Genomic DNA, 25,714 nt, shown 5'->3' with positions numbered 1-25,714 from the left:
TTAGATGCACAGACATCCCCCCACCCCCACTTTTGGGGAAAAAAGTGCATCTAATGGAGCAAACAATATGGTATCTTTATGTTTTAGAGATTATAGTGAAATATTTATCCATGAAAAGGTGTTATATTTGACATTTGCTTCAAAATAATTAGAGATGTGGCTAAATGAGTTGGGTATAGATAAAACCAGATGGCTCCCAAGTTGATAATTGTTGACACTGGATAATGGGCAAATGGAGTTTCACTATAATATTATTGCAACATTTTCTTATGTTTGGTTTTTCTATTGGGATATGTTTTGTAAAGATTCTACTTAAAATTAATTTAGTTCATTTATTACAAAAGTTTTCATTCTATAGCCAGGAACAATTACTGATCCACTTAGTTTTCAAAGAGCAGACCTGTTTCGTGTGATTTTACTGTTTTAGATAATATTCTTTTTGTTCAGCCAAGTTCCATCACACCTTTTATTTGTCACTGTTAATGCACAGATATAGACATAAAGAAATTTTAGATGAGTCATTAAAATCACCTGTGCTTATTTTCCACTCAGATATATACACTTTTAAGTTAATGTAACAATTGACAATTATTTTATTAGTTTAGTCAGAGACATCTATACATTTTCTTTTAACAAACAGTTTTAATAGTGTGAAACAACTCCTGGTAGACCATTAGACACTGCTGTATCATTTGCAGGCACATAAAATTATTGAACAGTACATTTTCTACTTCTACTGAAAACATGAATTTTAGTTTTATTATAGTTCTAGTCTAGAATATGATGTTCCCACTTGTACAGTTACTAAATCAGTCTTCTGTCAATTCAGAAATCTGGAAAATTGAAACCATTTTCTTTTACTTTTAAACATTGCTTCATTTCTTTATCATTTTGAAACTGCTCTGTTGTGTGTTGCTGTCTAATAGATGACCAGATGGTCCTATTGAATAGCTTCAATTTATCCTAAAATCAAATTCCAGTGAAAAGAACTTTAGGAAAAGTTACACTACTGAAAATTATGTTTTAAAAACTGTCTGTTGTTACATTTACATCAGAGATATTTATAAATCATCATCTTTATTTTAAACTTAAGGGAAATCCTTTTCAATGAATGCATCTTCCTTATAAATTGAAGCTAGCATGCAATAATATATCCCTATTCATTATAAGAGAGTAATACATTTGTCATTAAGTATAAATTATATTTTGACATTCATGCTATTTAATTTGGAGATTGCAATATTTATTATTATAGAATTTATAATGTTTTTATATTTTTGCATTAAGTTTAAGAAACACTATACTTGAAAATTGGATGCAAAAATACAACACCCATGGCATACACCATTACACTGATGTGTCTACTTCAGTTCACATCTATGATTTGATAGTCAGTCCCCTGTGACAGGTAACAGAAGAGGAAAAATGCTTAAAATGGTTCATGGGTGGGTCAAATAGGTACATAAATTCAAACCATATCTGCTTCAATGAATTACTACTATATTACAGATCTTAAGGTTGACCTTGAAGGAAAGTGGTGAGAATAAATTCTCCCAGTGAACAGGGATTGTAAGGATGGTCTTACCCATCCAGTTTATATGAAAAGAAAACAAGGCCTGGTGTTAGTATTTATAATATTTTATGTCTTGGAAAATAGCTTGATTGACTATCCATTGACCTAGAAAGAGAAAGATTTAAAAATGGAATGACTTGGCTAGTAGACCTCAGTCTGTCTCTGCCATTGGCCACTCATATTCTGTCACAATGGCTTCAGGAACACAATAGCCACAATGGCAGACAATGGCCCTACCACAATGGGATTCCACTCAGTAAAGCTGGCTAAATTCTGGTTCTGGCCACTGCAGTGCTGAACCAGCAGCATCCACCCTCTGGCTCTCACCACCTCCACTTAGCCCTGAGCATGCTGCCCTGCTCGTTGCACCACCGTGATGGAACAAGTTATCTCCTTCACCAAGGACTTCCTGGCTGGAGGCATCACAGCCGCCATCTCCAAAACGGCAGTGGCCCCAATTGAGCGGGTCAAGCTGCTGTTGCAGGTGCAACATGCCAGTAAGCAGATTGCGGTGGACAAGCAGTACAAGGGCATCCTGGACTGCATCTTGCGCATCCCCAAGGAGCAGGGCGTGCTGTCCTTCTGGAGGGGCAACCTGGCCAACGTCATCTACTATTTCCCCACACAAGCCCTCAACTTCGCCTTCAAGGATAAGTATAAGCAGGTCTTCCTGGGTGGCATAGATAAACACACGCAATTCTGGAAGTATTTTGCTGGCAACCTGGCCTCTGGTGGGGCAGCCGGCGCCACCTCCCTCTGCTTTGTCTACCCACTGGATTTTGCCAGAACCCGTCTGGCGGCAGACGTGGGGAAATCTGACTCTGAGCGGGAGTTCAAAGGCCTGGGACACTGTCTGGTGAAGATCACCAAGTCTGATGGCATCCGGGGCCTGTATAAGGGCTTCAGCGTCTCTGTGCAGAGTATCATCCTTTACCGGGCTGCCTACTTTGGCTTGTATGACACAGCCAAAGGTATGCTTCCTGACCCCAAGAACACCAACATCATGGTGAGTGGGACCATCGCACAGATTGTGACGATCGTGGCGGGTTTGGCCACCTACCCCTTCGACACCGTGCGGAGGCGGATGATGATGCAGTCTGGATGCAAAGGAGCCGACATCATGTACAGGGGAACCAACCACTGCTGGCAGAAGATCTTCAAGGATGAGGGGTGCAAAGCCTTTTTCAAGGGTGCCTGGTCCAATGTCCTCAGGGGCATGGGCGGTGGTTTTGTGCTGGTCCTTTACGACGAACTAAAGAAAGTCATCTAGGTGTATCCCCTGCTCTAGACACAGGGACTTGGAGAGTCATGCAGAATTCTTCACTGTTTCGGACCACTGACCTTCCAGAAATTCTGATGTCTTTCCCTGGCCAGGTCATGTGTGAAAGGCTGGGGAGGCTGGGGAGGGCTCTAGAATGGTGTTCATTGTGATCACGACAGCTGGCACCCTGATTCCATTCATTGATTACAGGGGGAGGGGAATCTTGACATCATTGTGCTTCCACAGACAGAACATTCTGTTGCACAAATTCAGAGCCCAGCTGTTTGCAGGACTGAGTTGTGTTTATTAAGTATTTATTTAAAGAAAGTCGTGTCTCCTACTTGTACTTAGTCATTATCCTCTTTTTTACATCCAGTTACTTGCAATAACTATGTTCTATGTTGGGCATTCTGCTGTAAACAATAAAAACAGGACAGAAGAAAAAAGACCGGTTAACCTACTTATGCTACCAAATGTTCATCATGCCAGCAAGGAAGACCAAAGCTGAGACTATCATTCAGCACCATCTCCAAAGGAGTCTCAGGAATTCGTCATATTGAACCACGTTCACTCTGGAAGAGAGAACATTTCAGCTTGATTTGAATAAACACATTACTAGTATAGACTTGTCTTTCTTTCCCATTGGGCCTCAGGCATACCACTATCCAAGGCCTTACACAGTGCTTGATTCATCAGTATGGGATATATCTAACATCATTTCAAACAAGGGACCTCCTTTACAGCAAATGGCAAGCAACTGTGGGTATATAATGATTGGCTACACTTGTTTTGTCATATATAACACCATCAGGAGGTTTCTAGGGGGACTGAGTAATGGAATACTCTTAAAAGGTACAGCTAAGGTCTTTATTTACAAATGACATCCTGTAAAGATTAGTGACATCTTCCAGGATATAGTATGCACACTAAAGTAATGATTATATACCATAAATTAATTTTGTGTCCTGTAGATATTGGATAGATGGTACAAAAAACAGGGGTAAAAGTTGAAGTAGTCCCACTTAGCATTGCTCACATTGACTCATGTGGAGCACAAATGTGCTTTTCATCACTGCACTTCTAGGATCTAATATATATCTACATACAGGTCTCTAGGGAGAGGCTCTTTCTACCAGGGGACATAGAAAAAATATCATTAAGCTCGCTGTCATAATGTGGGACCAGAAAGAAATGTTTGTAGGATGCAAGCCATCCACTGGGACATCATTTGGTATTGTCCTGGTTAATTTAGACAATAATCAAGAAGTGCAGCAGTCACAGCTTCACAAGGACATGGTTACAGGGCTCATAAACCACAGGAATAAGGGTATGAATTATCAAACAAATAATTAACCTAGACCAGGAGAGGTACTGGCAGAGAAAGAGGGAAATCAGAATGAGCAGAACAAAAAACAAATGATAAGTATGTGTAAGAGGTGCTCTGTGGTCAATGTTAGGGTGTCTAATTCAGATCCTTTTCAGGATTGAAACACTTATCCCACAACTTCTAGGTATGTCAGCAATAGATGGATCACACTAAAACCTTCCCAGAATATTGGCCTCAACAACTTCAAGACATCTCTGTGAGCCAGCTCAGACCTACCCATGGTATCTGCTGAGGCATCTTTTGTGACCATAGCACAGTTCAACTTCTCTCTCTGCATGAACTCCAGAGGATAATACATGTTTTTTCTTATAAGATTCCTAGAAGACACTGAAGATAATTACAAAGAACCAAATGATTATAAATTAAATGTAAAAATAACATTGTCTAAAAAAAGTGCTTTATTTACAGGTGATTTCCAGATGTCAAAAACATACTATTTTATATGAAATAAAATTATTACAATTATCTTATCCAACCCTTAAAATACTTGACTTTTGACTTTTAAAAAAATATGATTATGTTTTATCAGTTTTCATTTGATTCATTCATACATTAAGTAGCATATTAATCTCCAAATATAAATCTTTCTTTACAATACACTAGAAATTGTAACTAAAAGTATAGTCTGTGCATCAGCATTATCAGCATCACCTAATAGCTTAAAGAAATGCAAAATTCCCACCCTAGACCTTTGAAAATAGAATTTGCATTTTAGCAAGATTTTTAAAGGTGATCACATACACATTGAAGTTTGATGAGCAATGCATCAAGCAGTATTAATTCTAGAGTGTTTCTATCAGAAGAAAAGTTTTATAATTTTACCTGAATAAAATTTTACTTGAGTGACATGAAAGATTCCCATGGTGAGACTCTAGGCTGATCCCAAGCTAGGACATCTGGATATGCTACATATATCTTGAAAACTTAGTAGAAATTTTACTTCATAACCTTACCCTAAACAAAATGAGAGCTCTTCTCCCTTTCTTTGCATATTTACTTCTAAAGACCTTATATTTTTCTTGTCACAAAACACAACTCAAACAATTGCTGTCAGTTCTCTTTTTGCAAGTGTAACTTCTTCCCAACCCATAATATTGCATATTGGATGTATATATTTGCATCAGTAGCTGTGAAAATACTGAGTTGTGCCCCTTTGTGTGGCAACAGATAATTGTTCTAATAGTGATCATCCTCTCAAATGGAGTAATAGGAGCTCTTCTCTTGGAATTTTGGAACTCAGAAAGAATGTGGGTGCCTAAACTATCACATAATAAACTGAGAACTGTTAACAGTATACATTTTATTTTATGAAGCCTGGGAAACAGAAGTCAGTTTGCAATAGAATATTTAGAATATAATAAATGCTCACAAAGTAAATAGGGAATGAAAGAAATCCAAAAGGAATTTGAGTTTCACAATATTAACCTAGGCCTTGGTTCCCTTCTAAAGTTGCTGTATGTTTGTTCTACACTTTATAGAGAATCCCATTATGCTGAAAAACTTCAACAAAATATTATTAATATGTTCTAAAACATTATATGATATTTGCAAGGAGAATTCTTTTATATCCTGCTCAGTGCTCTAATCACAACAGCTAGAATACTTCCTGATGCAAATTCAGATCTCAAAATGTATCTATTAACTATATGTTTAATAAACTGATAATAACCCCTATTTTTACTGTTTAACATTAATGGTATTAAGTGTTTATTAAAATGTGATTTATGAGACTTCCAGTCAAGATGGAGGTGTAGGTAAGCATGGTTCACCTTCTTGCACAGTCACAGAAAAAAATAACTAAAATACAAAAAAACTATCACCCTGATTCATCAGAAAATCAAGCTGTATAGAAGTCCAACAATCAAGAAATTAAAGAAATCACATTCATACAGACTGGTAGGAGGGGCAGAGACATGGAGACAGGGAGTCTCAGAAAGGGTGGAAAGGGTGATCCCACACCCAGATGTGGTGCATAAAAATTGGAAGGGAAACCTTGGGAGCAAGGGATCCCAGCCCACACCAAACCACAGAGCCCTGGGTTTCAGTGCTAAGAAAGTAAGTCCCCATAACTTCTAGCTGTGAAAACCAGTGGAGGTTAGGGCAACAGAAGGAATTGCAGGATTCTCAGACATCTCCTCTTAAAGGACCTGCAACAGACTTAGAACTTATGCAGACTTACTCCTTCTGGGCTCCAGCACAGGGGAAGCAGCTGTAAAGATACCAGTGGCATAAAGGGAGAAAAACTGAAGTGTCTGGCATCAGGATGTGTACCAGGGGACAGGTTCCTCTGGACAAAACTCCAGAGGCCAAGCAGAGGCTAAGGTCTTTCTAAGCCCTCCTTACAGAGCTACAGAGCCATGACAACATATCTGAGACTCCATCAACCTGGTTCACACATGTTGCCCCACCATGGTGATTACCTATGGCTCTGCCCCATACAACTTACAGATGCATTTTTCTATAATAGGCCATGCTATTGAGATAGAGAGTCAAAGCAATTCTACCTACTACATAGAAGCAAATACAGGGAGGCTGCCAAAATGAGGAGATAAAGAAATACAGCCCAAATGAAAGAACAGAACAAACCTCAAGAAAAGGAACTAAACAAAATGGAAATAAGCAGTCTATCAGATGCACAGTTCAAAACACTGGTTATTATGATGCTCAGGGTGGTCATTGGGTACTTCACCAGCACCAAAAAAGCCCAAGCAGAAATGAAGATTACACTAAGTGAAATAAATAAAAATTTATAGGGAATTAACAGTGGAGTAGATGAAGCTGAGAATCAAATCAATAATTTGGAACATAAGGAAGAAAAAACATTCAATCAGAACAGCAGGAAGAGAAAAGAGGCCCAATAAACAAAAATAGGCTAAGGAGACTCTGGAACAACTGCAAACATATCAACATTCAAATCATAGGGGTGCCAGAAGGAGAAGAGAAAGAGCAAGAAATGAAAACTTATTTGAAAAAATAATGAAAGAAAAATTTCCTAATTTGGTGAAGTAACTAGACATATAAGTCCTGGAAGCACAGAGAGTGGACACAAAGAGGACCACACCAAGACATATCATAATTAAAATGCCAAAGGCTATCATTTGTGTTTGTTTTTGTTTAATTTGTGGGCAAAGACTAACATACAGGTGCAAAAAATAAATCCTCTTTTGCAACCCAGAACTCATTGTTCAGTATGAGTTTTGATACATATAAGAAGGAACATGAAAAAAAAATAAAAATAAAAATAAATGAAATGCCAAAGGCTAAAGATAAAAAAGAGAATCTTAAGGCAGCAAGAGAAAAGAAGAGAGTTACCTACAAAGGAGTTCCCATAAGACTGTCAGCTGATTTCTCAAAAGAAACTTTGCAGGCAAGAAGGGACTGGCAAGAGTTATTCAAAGTGATGAAAAAGAAGGACCTACAACCTAGATTGCTCTACCCAGTAAAGCTATCATTTAGAGTAAAAGGGCAGATAAAGTGCTTCCCAGACAACGTAAAGCAAAGGAGTTCATCATCACCAAGCCATTATTATATGAAATGTTAAAGGGACTTATTTAATGAAAAGAAGATCAAAACTATAAACATTAAAATGACAATAAATTCACAGCTATCAACAACTGAATCTAAAAATAAACTAAGTAAACAAGAAGAACTGCAACAGAATCATAGATATGAAGATCATTTGGAAGATTATCAATTAGGAGGTGGGAGGGGGAGAATGGGGGAAAAGGTGCAGGGCTTAAGAAGTACAAATTGGTAGGTACAGAATAGGCAGGAAGATATTAAGAACAGTACAGGAAATGAAGTAGACAAAGAACTTGTATGCATGACCTATGGACATGAATCAAGGGGGAGATTGCCGGAGGCAATGAGGGGTACAGAGTGGAAAGGGGGAAAATTAGGAAAAATGTAATAACATTATCAATAAAATATATTTTAAAAATAAAAAAAATTAAAATGTGATTTATTATGGTTCTCCAAATTATTTTTCTATGAAATGACCCTCCATAGTATTACTTGTTTTATATTTCTAAGACTTCTATTGTAGTGTGCATTTGCTGATTGTATGAGTCCAGCATCCTTCCTTTGCTTCAGCAAAGGGGCCTTTTATTCCTGTGAGAAGTCAATTTTATCTGATTTGGGTTGTAATGACGCTGCTCTCTCCCTGTCAGCCAGTATTAGACACATTATTTAAGGCTTGGATAATTGGAGTATTCATTCCACATTAGAAAGAGCAATCGTCGGCAGCCGTCCGTCTCGAGAGACGATGGTGTAGCTTCTTAAGAGTCTATCTGCACCGCCGAGAATGGCTGTGCAGTCTGACTCGGGAGTGACACGGTATCTGTCTCCTCCCGTGTTAAATCGACATCTTGCGATGACGCTGGAGTGTCCTCTCCAGTGAAGCTGAAGCTACAGAGCCTGGGCAGGGTGATATGGAGGGTCTGCTGTTGCCCATGCAGCAGACCCCCCCTCTCTTCGCAGCTGAAGGGTCCAAGGGAAAGACGGAGTCAATACAGCTTGGCTTCAGGTGCGCCGCAGGAGTTGCCGGTGTTGACTACAACGTCAAACCGCCTTAGGGACTCCGGCTCCAGATTTTCTGTCGGGGTTTACTCCCTTAGCCTTTCCCCTGAAGAGGTATGCCGCAAGGCAGCGGAGGTTTTTTGGAGTCAGAGTTTTCCTTCTCTGATGTGCCCTGACTGGAAGATCGAACCAGCGACACTTAGCTCGCAGGCCGACGCTCAATCCACTGAGCCAAACCAGCCAGGACGTAGAAAGAGCAATAAGTTTTAAAAAAAGGGTAAAGGTCTCTTAATGGGCTCATCAGGTCCACCCTGACAATTTTTCTGTAAAAGTAAAGGGAAAGATTATTTATTTCACAGGATACAAGTTAAGGTCTAATGCATGGATATTCTTGGTATAAAATTTAAAGTGACAGATGCTGTGATATCTCTAAAGGCCCTGGTTCTTGGTGTGATTGAGACCAGTGTCGCAATTAATTGTGCCAATTAGTTCCCTTTGGGCCTAAAGAGTTTAAAAAATACATGCATATGACACTTCATTTACACTCACTATTCCATTACTAGTTCAAAGTGTTTGGCAGAATTTCTCAGAGAACACAATCTTTTATTTAATAAAGCAACTTGGGAAAATGTTGTGAAAATATAATTTTTAGGACATGATTAGGTTGGTATAAAAACAACAGAATGATAACTTAGCTGTTTTGAAATTAAGAATTTATTATTTTGGGGAGCATACCTATAGAGGAGGTGGTAAGAGTGCAATAGTACAAAGAAAATGGAGAGAAGGTGAGAGCAGGAAAAGAGTATAGACCCAGCAGGATGGCAAAAGGCTGTGAGCCCAGGAGAGGACAACTTCAGTGAGAAATTCACAGGTAGTTATGGCTCAGAGATTTTAAGAACAAGGGTGGGTAAATTTAAAGCTCATATTGTATACTAGAAGCAGTTTTACTGTAAATTTACACTATTTCTCCTAACCCTGAAAAAGCAATTCTACACAAATATAAAGTAGAAATATATTCAGCAATGTGATTTGTATAAAAATAATATTTAAAATATAATAATTTTCCTGTAAGCAAAAAAGCAATCAGCTAGAAAATACAGATAAAAAGAAAAATAGTAAATAGTGACACAAAATTAAATACCAAAAACTACACTTAAAAAAATCTCAGAAACTATATAGATAAAGCTTTTAAACTCTATCAAGGAACAACAGAGATGTATTGACTAAATAGACTATAATACTTTTTTTTATAGCGATAATAGGCAAAAAGTAAAAAATTCTCTTGACTTAAACTATGAGAACATCATTTAGAAATTTACGAATTGATTATCTCACATAGAATAATACTCATACAGAAACTGCAATAGCTAGGGGTAAAATCTAACATGTTAAAGGTAAGATTACACACACACACACACACACACTGTTTTGATTATCTTACCAAGAATATAGCGTTGAGAAAAATTGGTGTGCTAAGTATAGTACATTGAAAAATGTATCCTGATATGTATGAGAATTTAACAAATGACAAAGATGACATTTCAAATTAGTGGTGAAATATGAACTATTTTATAAATGGTTTGGGATAACTATCAAACCTTTTTGAAGGCCTTGAAGAAGAAAAGAGGCATGAAATAAAGGAAAAATGGATCAAGGAAACTGCAGAAAATATGTAAATTAATACATAAATTGTCACATAAAGATAAAAATATATATTATATGGAAACAAAGCTACAAGTTAATAAACACAAAAGAAAAGAAATTGAGGATATTTATAAATACATGTTGACAAAAAGTTAATTTCCATAATAAAGTACTATGACAAATAAAAAAATGATATAACTGTTAAGAAACAGTGAAGAATAGGAATAAGTCACAGAGAGAGATGTAGAAATATTTAGAAAACATATAAGAATATGAGACTATAAGAATAACTGAATAGTATTGTGTTAGAAACTCTATATATCTTTATTAAAGATTAAAATTAGAGAAAGGCACCGCTGTCAAAACAATAGATACTCATAAAGTATTTTCTAAAATTTACCTCCCATTTCTAATAAAAATACTTCACAAAAAAATGAATAGGAAAAATGAAATTGATATTGTGATTTTATCTAAAACCTTCTAATTGTTGTGAAACATTAGAAATATTTCCAATAAATTCAGGGCCATTTAAAAGATTACCACAAGATGGCAATATATGAGATCAATAAATGAAAACCAAAAGCTCTCTTAAAAAACAGCAATAACTAATTCTAAAATGCAAACAAAATATACAAATCCCTTTAAAATGGCAACAAAGATATTAACTATGCATAAGCTGAATCGGAAACGGACAAAACATATATTAAAAATTATAGAGAAGAAACTAAAGACATTAGAGGGAAAAATAGAAATAACCTATGTTCATGGACACTAAATATGGTAAAAACATCAGTTCTCAAATTGGCCTATAGATTTACTACAATTACAATTACAATTGTTCTGAAGATTATTTATAGAACTTAGAAACTTATTTTCAAATTCATATAGCAGCTTAAGAAGCTCCACTAAGTTAACAAAGAACTTGTTTTTTATCAAATATCAAAATATGTTTTAAATCCAGAAATTTTTTTTTTTTTTTTTTTTTAGAGAACCAGCCTCCCCTCGCTCACACTGAAACCGGGGACCCGTGCAGGGCTCAGACTCGAGAGTCCTGTTTCCCACTTCGAGCATCTTTCTGAGGCAGGCCTTGACCCAATACAGGGCTGGGGGGGGGGGGGCGTGGGGTGTCGAATTCTGAAGCCCTAGGGCTTAATTAAAAGGCTGCTCAGTAACAGCGGAGCTCGGAGATCCCCACTCCAGGAGGTAGGATTCACTCTGGGAGGATTACTAGTTCCCCCTCAGAGTCAGCCCCGCATAACCCAGGGCTCTGGAGCGCGCGCTCCCTTTTCTGCTCCTGGCATACATCCCAGGCAGCGCAAGTCGGCTCCCGGCCGCAACCCTATCCCGGGTCGAATTCCCTCCTGTCCCGGCCGGGCCTCCTAGCCTCCTCCCTGGCCGGGAGCGCGCTCTCTAGGCTCCGGGCCCCTGCCCTTCACCAGCATGAGAGGTGCCTCCGCGTCGTGGTCAGCGCAGGGAGGAAGGGCCCAGTTCCACCCGCCGCACAGAGGGGCCTTGGCCCCCGGGCCCCGGTTAGTGACCGGGACCACCAGCGGCTGCCCATGGCTAGGGCGCGCCGGGCCACACAGCCCGCCATGTCCCCCACGAGCGCCTGCTGGGCTGCAAAGCCAGACCCACAGCCCGGCGGCGTCCCGCCCCCGCCACACACTCTTAAATCCAGAAAATTTTTTAAATGATCTTTGAGTGTTTTAAGTACTAAAATTAGATCTCTATCTCATATTTTTTAGAACAGTGACTTACACTATGCCAAACACATAAAAGAAAAAATATTTAAAATATTGATGGAATATTTTTAAAAATATGATTTTAAGAGAAAGCTATCCTATGTTCCAAAAAAACCAAGAGACATAAAGTAAAATATTTTATAATTGATATATAAAAGTAAACTTCTTATGATCAATGACATCATAAACAAATTTAACTTAAAACTACAAAAGGAAAAAAGCAAACTGCACACCAAAAATACAAGCTACAGATTGTCAAATTTTGTTTGTAATGCATATAGCAGCCGAAAGAATAAGGAGCAGAATATACAGTTTCCTACAGATAAAATTGACTTTTAGTGAAGGGCATAGTATTATGATAAAAATTATACAAGGCAAATGATACTAAGAGGAAATTCACAGAAGAGGAAATCTCAGTGGCCAATAAAAAATGTAAATATGAAAATGGGACAACCGTAATTGAAAAACCAAAATAAAAAAATTAAAATTAAAAAAAAAATGTAAATATTATCAATCTCTCTAATAATTAGGAACAGACAAGTAGTAATAACAAATCAATAAATTTTTAACACCCAGTGTATGTGAGGTTGTGGAGTTGATACTTTCTGTATTTTCTATACTTACCTAGGTATGCAAATTTAAAGAGCCACTTTGGGGGGAATATGGCAGCATATATTTATATTTTGTATGTAAAATCAGAAGTAAAATTAAAGAAAAAAAAAACCCTTGATTTTCATTAATGAACCAAAAGCAATTGTGGAAGTTAATTTACTCAAGTAAATTACGAAAAGCTAATTTGCCATGTGGTCAAATTGCTGACAGGCATTATATAGACTAATCTGTTGGCCAAATTTAAATTTTAAAACAATATATCTAAAGTTTACAACGATGTATATTACATGAGACTTTAAAATTCTTATCTTTTTTTCTTGACAGCATTTTAAGAAATGTCTTCATTTCAACCCCAGTGCCATGATCTCTGCCACTTAGAAGCACTCCATTTTCACAATTTAGTGGCTTGACTGTAAAAAATAATGGACTAAGTTGCTCAGCAGTTAATTTATATTAACTTGAAGAATATATTTCCATTTTCAATTACAATATATTAGTAATAACTTTTAGTTTAAGAGTAGAATATCCTATCAAATAAAGTTTTTACAAATTTGCAAGAAAAATAATCTTTTTGAAAAAGAACAGAAAGGATTTTGAAAAAGCCCCAGTTTCTAAAAATCTTTTTTAATTAAAAATTTAAGTGTGGTACATAGTGGCCACATAGTTTAATGAGCACTAAGTGGCAACATTCCTTCCAGAAAATGGCCATTCCTGAATATCATGACATTTAAGACTTGAATAAAGAATCTTCTATGGCAATTTTACAATATATTATGTACACAAATTGTGGTAATGACAGCGAGGTGTTTTGTATTAATTGATCTATTATATTGCTGCCTGATATGATGAAACATAGAAGCTGGCTCTCCATTTGCTCAGTGTTAGAAACTACAAGTATGTGATAATTACAGAAAGATACCATGAAATACAAAGTTGGTGAGACTTTACTTTCTCTGCAATATTTTCTTTCAAATAAATGCAAATGTTTCATTGAAATTCAAGATAAGAGTAGATGTGTTTTTGTGATTGCAAAAACTTTCAGATTGTCAATTTTTTCACTTACCCAGATAACAATTACAATACCTATCCTTTTGCATTATTGTGAAAATTAAGTATTGTAAGGACTTAGCATGGTATTTGACATTTAGTCAGTGTACAATGGTGACTGTTAATAGAATTTTTGTCATCATTATTATTAATTTTCCAGTAAGCCTCAGATATTTCTGTAGATTTTTTGTATGTTATTTTTTAATAGAATGTTGGCCATAAATCTGTTAGCTATTGCTACATAATCATTTCAAAACTCAGTAGCTTTAAACAACAATTAATATTATTGTTTCCACACTGAGTAGAGGCTAGGATTTGGCTGATTTAGTTTGGCTTTCTCAGGGTGGCTCTGTGTCTTACTGCTTACTTTTGGATCCCTTTATCACTCTTCCTCCTTCTGGGACTAGTGGGCTAAGTAAGGCACGTTTTTCTCACAGAGAGCACAGATTTGTAAGGCAACTAGTAAATTAACATGAAGCATTTAAGCTAAAGTCTCAGAATTGGCAGAGTGTCACTTTTACCCACTTGTCATTGGTAAACAGATGGCCAAACCCAACATTAGGCAGCAATAACAAATACTCTGCACTCAAATGGAGCCTTTTGGGTGGGAGGGGTAAAAGGGAGGGAGAGGAGTTAGTAAGTGTTCAGGCCAAATTTCAATTCACCTCAATCCATACTCTTAAAAAAGAAAGAAAGAAAGAAAACTAAGATGAAAGTGATTCATAAGTCCTATTGAACTTTCCAGGGGTTCAATGTGTATTTGCCAGTGTCATATAGAGTTGCCTACCTCTGCCTAAAAATGCCGTGGTTTTGATGAAGACCCATCCCCTTATCTTTGTCCATCTAATCTTGAAATGTAAGAGGAACTACATTAGTGTTTACTCAGGTCTAAAAACAAGAGTCTTCTTCTAAAACCATCTCTGCCACTGTGTTTATATATATTTGTTCATACCACTTTACTCATGCCACTATTCTTCTACTTATAACAATATTCTAAATGATTGTTTTTTCCCTTTTACTAATTCATTTATTCATTCATCCATCAATTATTTATTTGTTGTCTACTATATATAAGAACTTCTCCCGTTGAATGAGTGAATGAGTCACACTGGACTCCAGGTCTCTTGAAGCTTGAATTTTAGCAATGAGGACAGATATTTAAAAAATGTACTTTGTTATGGTTTCCTCTCTTCTTACAATGAAGTTTTAAGTAAGACTGAGAAACCAGGCAAACAGACCTTCAGCAGTATCAGATTGGTGAGACTGTGGCTTTTTCCCCACCCTTACACTGAACTTTGCCTTAATCAAGGATTTTGAGGCCTACATAAGCATTAGTGAATCCACATAAGAGTTAGTGAATTCACATTAGGTTTTTTTTTTTTTGTGTGTGTGTGTATGTGTGTGTTGTGGGGAAGAGATTATTAAAGTTATGAACATGTTTAACAAATCACTTTGAACATAAAAGTTAAAAAATTATGACTAATACTAAAAATGAAATTATAAGCGCAAGGAGAATAAAATCAATTTCAATTAATTCTATCAGTGAAATTGGATCAATACAATTCTTTTCATATGATGACTTTATTATTTCAATCTTGATAACACTGATTACTACCAGGATTTTACAAAGAAAAGCATGTTTAGAGCTGACTCTCTGATCTAAATTGTTTTATGCCTATAATAGCCATGGTTCCTTTCTTTGTGCACATAACAACAGTAGAAGACAACATCTTAGATATTAAGTAAAACCTGCAAAATTTCAATTTTGAAAATCTGTCTAAGACACCTGCATATCACAACGATGTGAAAATCAGTGTTCTCCAATTCTAACTGTATTTTAATATAAGAAAATATCAGTGGAGAGAGTAATCTTGGTTGTAGGTCCTTGCTTTACATAGCTTTGAATACTACTCACCAGTCCGTTCTTGCCTGCAAAATTTCTTTTGAGAAATCACCTGACAGTCTGGGAACTCCTTTGTAGGTAACTCTTCATTTCTCTTGCTGCTTTTAAGATTCTCTCTTTATCTTTAGCCTTTGGAATTTTACTTATGATGTGTCTTAGTATGGTTCTCTTTGGGTCCAACTTGTTTGGGACTCTCTGTACTTTCTGAACTTGTATGTCTATTTCTTTTGCCAAATTAGGAAATTTTTCTTCTATTATTTTTTCAAATAAGTTTACAATTTCTTGCTCTTCTTCTTCTCCTTCCAGCATCATTATGATTTGGATGTTGGCACTTCTGGAGATGTTCCAGAGTCTTAAACTCTCCTCATGTTTTCTGAAATCTTGTTTTTCATTTTCCTCTGGTTGAATGTTTAATTTTTCCTTAGTTCCAAAGACTTGAATGATTCTGGGTTTCATTCTAATCACTGTTGGTGCCTTGTATATTTCCCTTTATTTCATTTTGTTTAACCTTCACTTCTTTATTTTGTGGCTGTACTAAATCATTTCTCTGAGCATACTTATCACCAGTGTTTTTAAATCTGCATCTGATAGGTTGGCTATCTCCTTTTAATTTAGCTCTCTTTCTGGAGTTTTGATCTGTTCTTTCATTTGGGCCATACTTCTTTGTCTCCTCAATTTGACAGCCTCCCTGTGTTTGCTTCTGTGTATTAGATAGCGCTGATGCTGATGCACCTGTTACTTTGTAAGGGGCAGAGACAAAGCTATCATTTATAATGGAAGGGCAGATAAAGTGCTTCTCAGACAAAGTAAAGCTAAAGGAATTCATCATCACCAAGCCTTTATTATATGAAATGGTAAAGGGACTTATTTAAGAAAAAGAAGAAGATCAAAACTATGAACAGTAAAATGACAACAAACACAACTATCAACAACTGAATCTAAAAACAAAAACAAACTAAGCAAACAATGAGAACGGAATTAGAATTATAGATGTGGAGATCATATGAAGAGTTATCAGTGGGTGGAGGAAAAGGGAGAATGGGGTAAAAGTACAGGGATTAAGAAGCATAATTGGTAGGTACAAAATAGACAGGGGGATGTTAAGAATAGTAGAGGAAAAGGAAAAGCCAAAGAACTTATATGCACAACCCATGGACAGGAACTAAGGGGGGCAGGGGGTTGCTGGCAGGTAGCGGGTACTGGGTGTAAAGGGGCAAAGGGAAAAAATTGGGACAACTGTAATAGCATAATCAATAAAATATACCTAAAAAAATCAGTGAATTAAATATGCCTACATTTTAAGAACTAATCAACCAACATTATTTTAAAGCATTAATCATGCTGCGTCTTCTATAGTTCTAAAAATGTTGAGAAATAAAGAAAAATAAGGAGTTATTCATAACAAATGTGCAATATTAGCTAGGGAAGTTGAGTATGTTTGGAATTATTGGATAGGAAAAAGTTTGGGATGGAATGTTTTGGCCTGTTACTTTCAAGTGAGAACAAAGAAACTTAGAAAAGTAAAAGTTTAACTTTTCCTCTTCTAGGTATTTGTGTTATAAAAATGGTAGAACCAGAACTTCCGGCCAAGATGGAGGCCTAGGCTGACATGCTCCATCTCCCCCCACAACTAAGAAGGACTACAACTACCGCAAAACCAGAAATAACCAGAAGTTCCAGAAAATAAAGCTACACAGAAGTCCAATGTATGAAGTTATAAACAAGTGGTGCTCTTCTGGATGGGTAGGAGGGGCGAAGCCGAGGCAGAGAGATCAAGCTGTGCTGGAGGTGGCAGCTGCAGCAACGAGTGGCAGGACTCAGTAAGCACAGACACCCTTATTTAAGAGGAGGAGAGAAGCACCTGGGAACCAACCCTGACTGCAGACAAAACCTGTCAGCTCATGATTCCAATGCTGGGGAAGGCAGACCTTCATTGTCTCAGACTGTGAGGCCCAGAGGGCATGGGGATGGAGGTGTAGGCTCCTGGTCTCTCAGTGGAGAGTGAATGGCAGGAATCCATGTTGGACCCTCACCCCCACACATAGCTCCACAGTGTGGTGAGAAGGGTTGCCTGGTAGTGACGAGTGCACAGGGCTCCACCCTCGATAGCCTAGGAGGGGTGACGGCCCTGCCCAAGAAGAAAAGATAAATGAAAATGGTCAGAATGTCAGGAATCATGATTGAAATACCAATCACGCAGTTAACCAAAAAACAAATATGTGAATTAACCGATGAACAAATAGAAAATCTTTCTGAGGCTCAGTTCAGAGCTATAGTCATAAGGCAGCTTACAGAATTAACAAAAGATATTGAACAAGATGGGGAAGGATGAAGGCTAGTCCTGCTGAAATGAATGAAAACACATATGAAAGGAAGTGCAGATCATTCTAAGAAACACCAACAAACAATAGGAGTCACAAAAATAGGGAGATAGAGAAACAACCCCCCATCGAAAGGAAAGGTAGAGTCCCCAGAAAGAGTGCTAAATGAAATAGAGGGGAGCAAACTATCAGATATGGAATTGAAAGCACGGATTATGGAGAAGCTCAGTGAGCTCAGCGGAAACTACAAAGAACTCCAGAAAAACTACAGTGAACTCCAGAAGAACTATAAGGAACTTACTGAGAATTATACCAGCATCAAAAAGGACATGGAAGCTATCAATAAGAGCCAGGAGGAAATGAAGAATACGATCTCTGAATTGAAGAACACAGTAGAAGGAATTAAAAACAGGCTAGAGGAAGCAGAAGATCAGATCAGCGAGCTGGAGGACAATGTAGACAAAAACTCCCAGACAGTGCAACAAAATGAAAAAAGACTGAACAAGACTGAAGAGGCTCTAAGACAGCTGCAGGACAACATGAAACGTAATAATATCCGTATCATAGGAATTCCAGAAGGAGAAGAAGAGCAAGGGATAGAAAACCTCTTTGAAAAACTAATGACAGAAAACTTCCCTAACATGAGGAGAGAAAGAATCATGCAAGTCCAGGAAGCACAGAGGGTCCCAATGAAGATGAACCCCAACAGGCCCACTTCAAGACACATCATAATTAAAATGGCAACATTCAAAGACAAAGAGAGAATCCTAAAAGCAGCAAGAGAGAAACAACTAAAAACATACAAGGGTACTCCAATAAGGCTATCCTCAGATTTCTCAGCAGAAACACTACAAGCCAGAAGGGAATGGCAAACAATATTCCAAGCAATGAAAAACAAAGGCCTACAACCAAGAATACTCTACCCAGCAAGGCTCTCATTTAAAATGGAAGGTGAAATAAGGAGTTTCCAAGACAAAAGAAGGCTAAAAGAATACATCTCCACCAAACCAGCATTGCAAGAGATGTTAAAGAGTCTGCTTTAAGAAAATGAAGAAACAGAGAGAGACAGAGAGGAACACGAGTACAAAGGGGGAAAATGACAATGAATAAGTACTGAAAGAAAGAAGGAACTTCTACCATTTGCAACAACATGATTGGAACTAGAGAGAATTATGCTTAGCAAAATAAGCCAGGCAACAAAAGAAAATTACCTTATGCTGTCACCTGTTGCAGGAGACTGGTGAACAACACAAACAAATGAGCGGGATTGAACCAGAGGTATGTAAACAAGGAATAAACTAACAGTAACGAGGGGGGAGATGGGAGGGAGAGAGGGGGTGGGAAGGGAGGGGTCTGGTCGGAGAGCATGTATGGATGACCCATGGACGTGGACAGCTGGGTGGAGACTGGGTGTGGAAGAGGGGCGGCGGGGTGCAGGGAGGCAAGAGGGGGAAGGGAGTGAGACAACTGTAATGGAAAAACAAAGAAACAGAAAATTTTTTAGTGGGGGGGAAAATATAAAGAATAGAAATGCAAGTTCAGTGAATATTAGAAGGACAAGGATTTTCCTTCACACTGTATATTTTTCTCCCTATCTGATCCCTCCAGAATTTGGCATTCTAAAGAAGTAATGACCTAACTTTCTTTGTATAAAACTAATAAGACCAGTTGTTATTAGAGGTGTTTTTTTTTTTTTTTTCTTTTTTAACTAAGACTTTGAATGGAATGTCATGCCTAAAGGAGACATGCTTGGGCTCTGGTTGTTACCAAAAAGCCCTGAGCAACTGGGACTGACTTTCAAAGGTAATAAAAGTCCACGAGATAAAAGGCCTGGTACCTTGGATGGATGAGCGGTCCATAGCAATCTTTCCAGGGAAGGAATGAAGGTTGTTTTCCTGAAAGATGGCTAGAAGGGACCTTAAGGCACAATGGAAAACCAGGAGGACCTGGAAAAGATAGGTGTTTACAGGCAAGGCTGAATGCCAGGTATGTGGATCTGCTTCTGTGCCTTGAAGGGGAGACTGAAGGTCACCCTAAATGTTCCTTGCGTAAGTTCCAGCAAAGCAGAACTAAAGATCATAAGTGATAATTTGCTGCTCTTGTTGTGTTTATGTAAATGAACAGGATAAATTAAAAATGAACTTAATGCAGTCCCTTTAATGACAAGGAGGGTAATCTTAGGGAGAAAAATCACAATTCAAAGAAGATCACAATGCCCAGTGGTAGACTATAAAGTAGTGCAACTAACCATCTTTAAAGTTTCTTTTCATTTAAAATTTGTTTTCATTTGAAAGTTAAACTATGTCTGTGGCATTATCAAAGATGTTTAATTTACAGTCAAGAATGTCAAATGCCTTGCAACTTGATGTCTTTCCGATAAGACAGCCCTACAGATTTAGAGACTTGTATGTGGGTTATGTTACATAAATTAACTTGCGTTTTCTGTTTTCAAAGGGTATAAGTCTATGATCTCATTACCTGAGTGATTGTCTGTACATATAGGCCTCACTTAATCCTGTCTGCATTGCTGCCTCCTGAGACTCAATGGTTTGGCTGAACTAAGTGGCTGGGTTGGTGAAGAACGGGGTGGTCTGTGGGCTTCACTTTGAAACTAGTTTCTCTTTTCTATCCTAATGGCTTGGACAGAAAGAGCCCAGAGGCCTGAGATGGGGGAAACCTAAAATATTTCCCTCAGTCCAAACTAAGTATAATGGGAAAAATGGTTTTGGACAGGTGAGATATACCTGGCATACCTTCCTCCAAAGAAGCCCTTATTTTCCCTAATGTGGGACATTGAAAAATTAATACCTGTCTTTTGTCATCTAGTGGTTACGGATTGAATGATGTCCTTTAACCCTGTTGCCCCCAGAATACAACAAGGATGCCAGCCTGTTAAACCAAGCATGCCGTTGTCCAGAGACAGCCAACCAACCTGGAGTCTGCACGATTCTTCCCCTTGTGGGAAGGCCACCCTCCCCTCCAAACCCCCACTCTTATTAGGGATTTCTTGACCCACGGGTAGGTAGGACGACGACCATGTCCAGCTTGAAGCAGCTAGAGGAGCTCGAGACCTTCGTCCATTGTCCTTTATAAGATTGTAAAGAGTCTTAAGTCTGAGAGGGAGGGATTGTTATTTTTTATTGTTAAAATATTTAACTAATTAATTAATTATTTTTAAAAAAGAAGAAGAATATATGAAAGGGTGAGGCAGGAGAGCTTGTATGTACGACCCATGGGCATGGACTTGGAGAGGGGATTGTTGGGGAGGGGGTTGCTGGGCGGAGGGGAGCAAGGGGGAAAAATTGGAACTATTGTAACAATATAATCAATAAAATATACTTAAAAAAAAAACCACATATGAGACAAGTGGTGAGGGAAGGAAAACCAGGGATCAAATCAACAAATCAGAACATAGAGGAGGAACAAATCGTCAACCAGTGCAGAAAGAGGAAACAAAAAGTGAAGAATATGAGGAGAGGCTCAGAAACCTCTGGGACAGCTATAAGCGAACAAACATTTGAATTACAGGGTTGCCAGAAGGTGATGAAGAACAAGAAATTGAAAAATTATGTGAAAAAATAATGAAGCAGAACTTTTCTAACTTGGGAAGGAAATAGACTTACAGGCCCAGGAAGCACAGAGAGTTCCAGAAAAACTGGACCCAGGGAGAACCACTCCAAGACACATTATAATCAAAATGTCAAAAATTAAGCATAAAGAGAGAATCTTAAAAGCAGCAAGAGAGAAGAAGAGAGTTACATACAAAGGGGTCTCAATAAGACTATCAGCTGATTTCTCAAAAGAAACTCTGTAAGCAAGAAGGGAGTGGCAAGAAATATTCAAAGTAATGAAAAGCAAAACCCTACAACCACGAATACTCTATCCAGCGAAGCTGTCATTCAGAATAGAAGGGCAGAGAAAGTACTTCCAGGACAAAGTAAAACTGAAGGAGTTCATCAGATCCAAACCACTGTTATATGAAATGTTGAAGGGACTTGTTTAGGAGAAAGAGGATCAAAACTATGAAATTAAAATGAAAAGTGTATCACAACAACCAACAACAGAAGCTAGGAAATTGAAACAAAGGCAAACTAAGTAGGCAATGAGAGGGGAAAAAGAACTATAGGTATGGGGAACATAGTGGGGGGAGGTCAGCGGAGTGGGGGAAGGGGGAAAAGGGAGGGAGATGATGCAGGAATTAAGAATCATAGTAGGAGGGAGTGGAGTAGACAGGAAGATGTTGAGAAGAACTAGATGCATAACCAATGGGCATGGACTAAGGGGGGAGGACAAGTGGAGGGAGGGGGGTCACAGGGGGGAGGGGAGCAGAGGAAAAAGAAATCGGGACAACTGTAACAGCATAATCAATAAAAAATATATATTTTAAAAATGTTGGAACCAGATTGAAGAGCGTCCTGTGGTGGGGAGAAGTCTGTGAACACTCTGCTAATAATTTGATTATCACAATGCCCCAAAGAGATATATAATAGCATTGTGTTAAATAAAGGAATAAACCAGAAAATATGACTGTAATTTATGTTTTTGTCATTTTAAAATATTTTTAAATTCAAATTCTGATTCAGAAGTTGTGAGATTCTGTATTTCTTTTTTTTTTTTAAAGATTTTATTTATTTACTTTTTTGAGTGAGGGGAAGGGAGAAAGAAAAAGAGGGAGTGAAACATTGATGTGTGAGAGATACATTGGTTGATTGCCTCTCACATGTCCCCAACTGGGGATTCTTGCCGGCACCCCAGATATGCGTCCTGATTAGGAATCAAACTTGTGACCTTTTGGTTCACAGGCTGGCACTCAATCCACTAAGCCATGCCAACCAGGACTGTTTTTGTCACATTTTGATACTAAGCACTTTATTCTTTCCCAGAGAGTTATTTTGAAGCCGAGAATGAATATGTGGCAGGCACTATGTGGGGTGTTGAGGGCACAAGAAATAAATGAGAAATAGTCCCTGTTCTTAAAAAATTTATTTTGTGCTATTTTCTTATTTTAGGCCATTATCATCTTTCACTTGGGCTTCCAAAATGACTTCCTTAGTCTCCCTTCCTCATTCAATCAATCATCCACACGCTGTCAAGGATAGTTTTTTTACAGTTATGTATCTAATCAAGTTACTGTTCTGCTTAAAATTCTTCAATGGTTTCACAATGTATATTGAATTAAAGTCTAAGTTCTTTAATGTGACAAGAAACTTTTAAAAAAACAGTTTGAATATTTCCTGGCCATGTTATCTATATTGAAACCACACAGAATTAGTTACTGTTTTTCAAATATACTTTGCTCTTTCATGGTTCTGGGTCAAGGAGAGTGCTTTAAATGTATTTCAAAATGATATAAATATGTTTCATCCCCATTTGTTATTAGTTTTATTTGGAGATGATGTTTACACTGAGGTTCAGGTTTTGCATTGTGATTGGTAGTGTGAACATCAGAGTGTGATATATATGATTGTATAAGAATTTGTCAAACTAAGCATTTTAATTGTAGTTTGTCAGAAATGTGAAGCAGATGAAGTTTAGATTTTTATTCCACCATGTTGGTTTCCTGTTATTAAAAAGTATTTCAAGATTGTAGTATCAACTGGACCGATCTTAGACTGGAAGTGAAGGAACAATTTAGGAGCATATTGCAATAAACCAGATATAAGTGATTATATTATGTTAGGGAAGTCTTATAAAGAAAATGTAAAGACAATAAAGCTTATGGTCATTGTGGACCCTGAGAAAAATAATATCTACTAAGAAGGGATCATGGTGGCTAACAGGCCTCAAATTTTTAAAACAGAGCTTAGCAGTCTTTTCTGCACAGGGCCCTTTCATGCAATCTGCCCTTCAGGGAGAGGCCTACACCGAACTACCTGTCCCTCCACTGAACTTTCTGCCTATGCTGTGTTTCTGCCATATGAGCCAGCCTTTATGAAGGCATTCTTGGAATCCTATTTCAACCAAAAGAATTGAAACTTTCCTCCTCCAATCAGACCTGTGCAGCTATATCCCCATTAACTTCTTCACCAACCAATTAGAGTAGCTCCATTCTGACCAATCAAGACAGTGCATTTTATACCAACTGAACTGTGAAGATTTGGAGTCCTCATTTGCAGGACAATATACCAATCAATGTCCAGAGTTGGGGACTTCTGTCAATATAAGTCAGTTCTCCTATGACTCTGAGACTACACTTTCCCTTTGCACCCAAGTCTACGTTTCTCTGGATGATGTCTCTCCAAAACAGAGCAAAACAGACCAGTGCAGAGCAGACTGGATCAAAGCAGACCAGCACAGAGCAAAGGAGATCAGCACTGAGAAGAGCAGTCTAACAGGACTAAAGCAGAGCAGTCTAGACAGAGGGGGCCTCACCCTAGAGCTACCTTTCCCCAGGGCCTTCTTAACAGCAGTGATGTTTTCACAGCCGTGCTGGGTTATAGTTGAGCCATTGACACTGAAAAAAGTTTTCTTCTTCACTGCACCTCAAATTGGAGATTTTTGCTGGTTGTGAATTGATACCAGTGACCGTCAGTTGACATAATTTATCTGGGAATCTAAATATAGAAAGTATACAAACAATAAAATTATCCAAATTATTTTTATACAATCAATCATTATAGTTATAATAAACAGATCAAAAAATGCCTCTCTCAGAGCAAAGCATATTTTAATATATCTGTTCTATAAGAAACTGAAAACAAATTAAGAAAGAACAGATATCTAATGGACACTATATTTACATAACTGTTACTTTATTAATTAATAGTCAAAGAACTTTGGAAGATCATGGGAAAAACCTATTTATGTTATATTATTCTGATATAGTTTTTTTTGCCAATAGCTAGGATAACTACATAAAATGGAAGTAGAAAACTGTAAATATTTTCCTGTATTTGCTAAGGATTGTAGTTTCATAATAGTTGAATTAAAGAGAAAAATGTAAAGAGAACTAAATAAGATTTGTATCAGCAGTTTTCACTTTTCTAAGATAGTATTAGATTATGTGCAGCTTACAATTGGAAGGTGCCCTGGCTGGTTTAGCTCAGTGGATTGAGCGTCGGCCTGCGAGCTAAGTGTCGCTGGTTCGATCTTCCAGTGAGGGTACATCAGAGAAGGAAAACTCTGACTCCAAAAAACCTCCGCTGCCTTGCGGCATACCTCTTCAGGGGAAAGGCTAAGGGAGTAAACCCCGACAGAAAATCCGGAGCCAGAGTCCCTAAGGCGGTTTGACGTTGTAGTCAACACCGGCAACTCCTGCGGCGCACCTGAACCCAAGCTGTATCGACTCCGTCTTTCCCTTGGACCCTTCAGCTGCGAAGAGAGGGGGGGTCTGCTGCATGGGCAACAGCAGACCCTCCATATTACCCTGCCCAGGCTCTGTAGCTTCAGCGTCATCGCAAGATGTCGATTCAACACGGGAGGAGACAGATACCATGTCACTCCTGAGTCGGACTGCACAGCCATTCTTGGCGGTGCAGATAGACTCTGAAGAAGCTACACCATCGTCTCTCGAGACGGACGGCTGCCGACGACGACAATTGGAAGGAAGTCAATTACTTGAAGTTTCTAACCTCCTGGCCTCCTGTTCCCTGGATTTTCAGTATTTTTCAAATATATAATTCTGTACTTAGTTTAGGGATCAACCCTTTGGGTTATACAAGGGGGGACCCTTGTAGTACAGGTCCCCCCCTACTCAGGTGAGTGTT

The 25,714-nt window shown here is 38.0% G+C and overlaps 1 non-coding gene and 1 pseudogene across 1 annotated transcript; both read left to right on the top strand.

Annotated features, from left to right (window-relative positions):
- The first annotated feature begins 1,949 nt into the window (after positions 1-1,949).
- On the top strand, positions 1,950-2,843 carry LOC150001677 (ADP/ATP translocase 3 pseudogene; annotated as a pseudogene).
- A 4,471-nt stretch (positions 2,844-7,314) lies between these two features.
- Positions 7,315-7,442, top strand: LOC150001676 (small nucleolar RNA SNORA40). The gene has a single exon (XR_016513234.1). It is a non-coding gene; the product is annotated as a small nucleolar RNA SNORA40 (small nucleolar RNA).
- Positions 7,443-25,714: the final 18,272 nt, after the last annotated feature.

The sequence above is a fragment of the Furipterus horrens genome, unplaced genomic scaffold (assembly GCF_987537825.1).
Source record: "Furipterus horrens unplaced genomic scaffold, mFurHor1.1.pri manual_scaffold_9, whole genome shotgun sequence".
Lineage (NCBI taxonomy): Eukaryota > Metazoa > Chordata > Mammalia > Chiroptera > Furipteridae > Furipterus > Furipterus horrens.
This window is presented reverse-complemented; position numbering and strand designations above follow the sequence as displayed.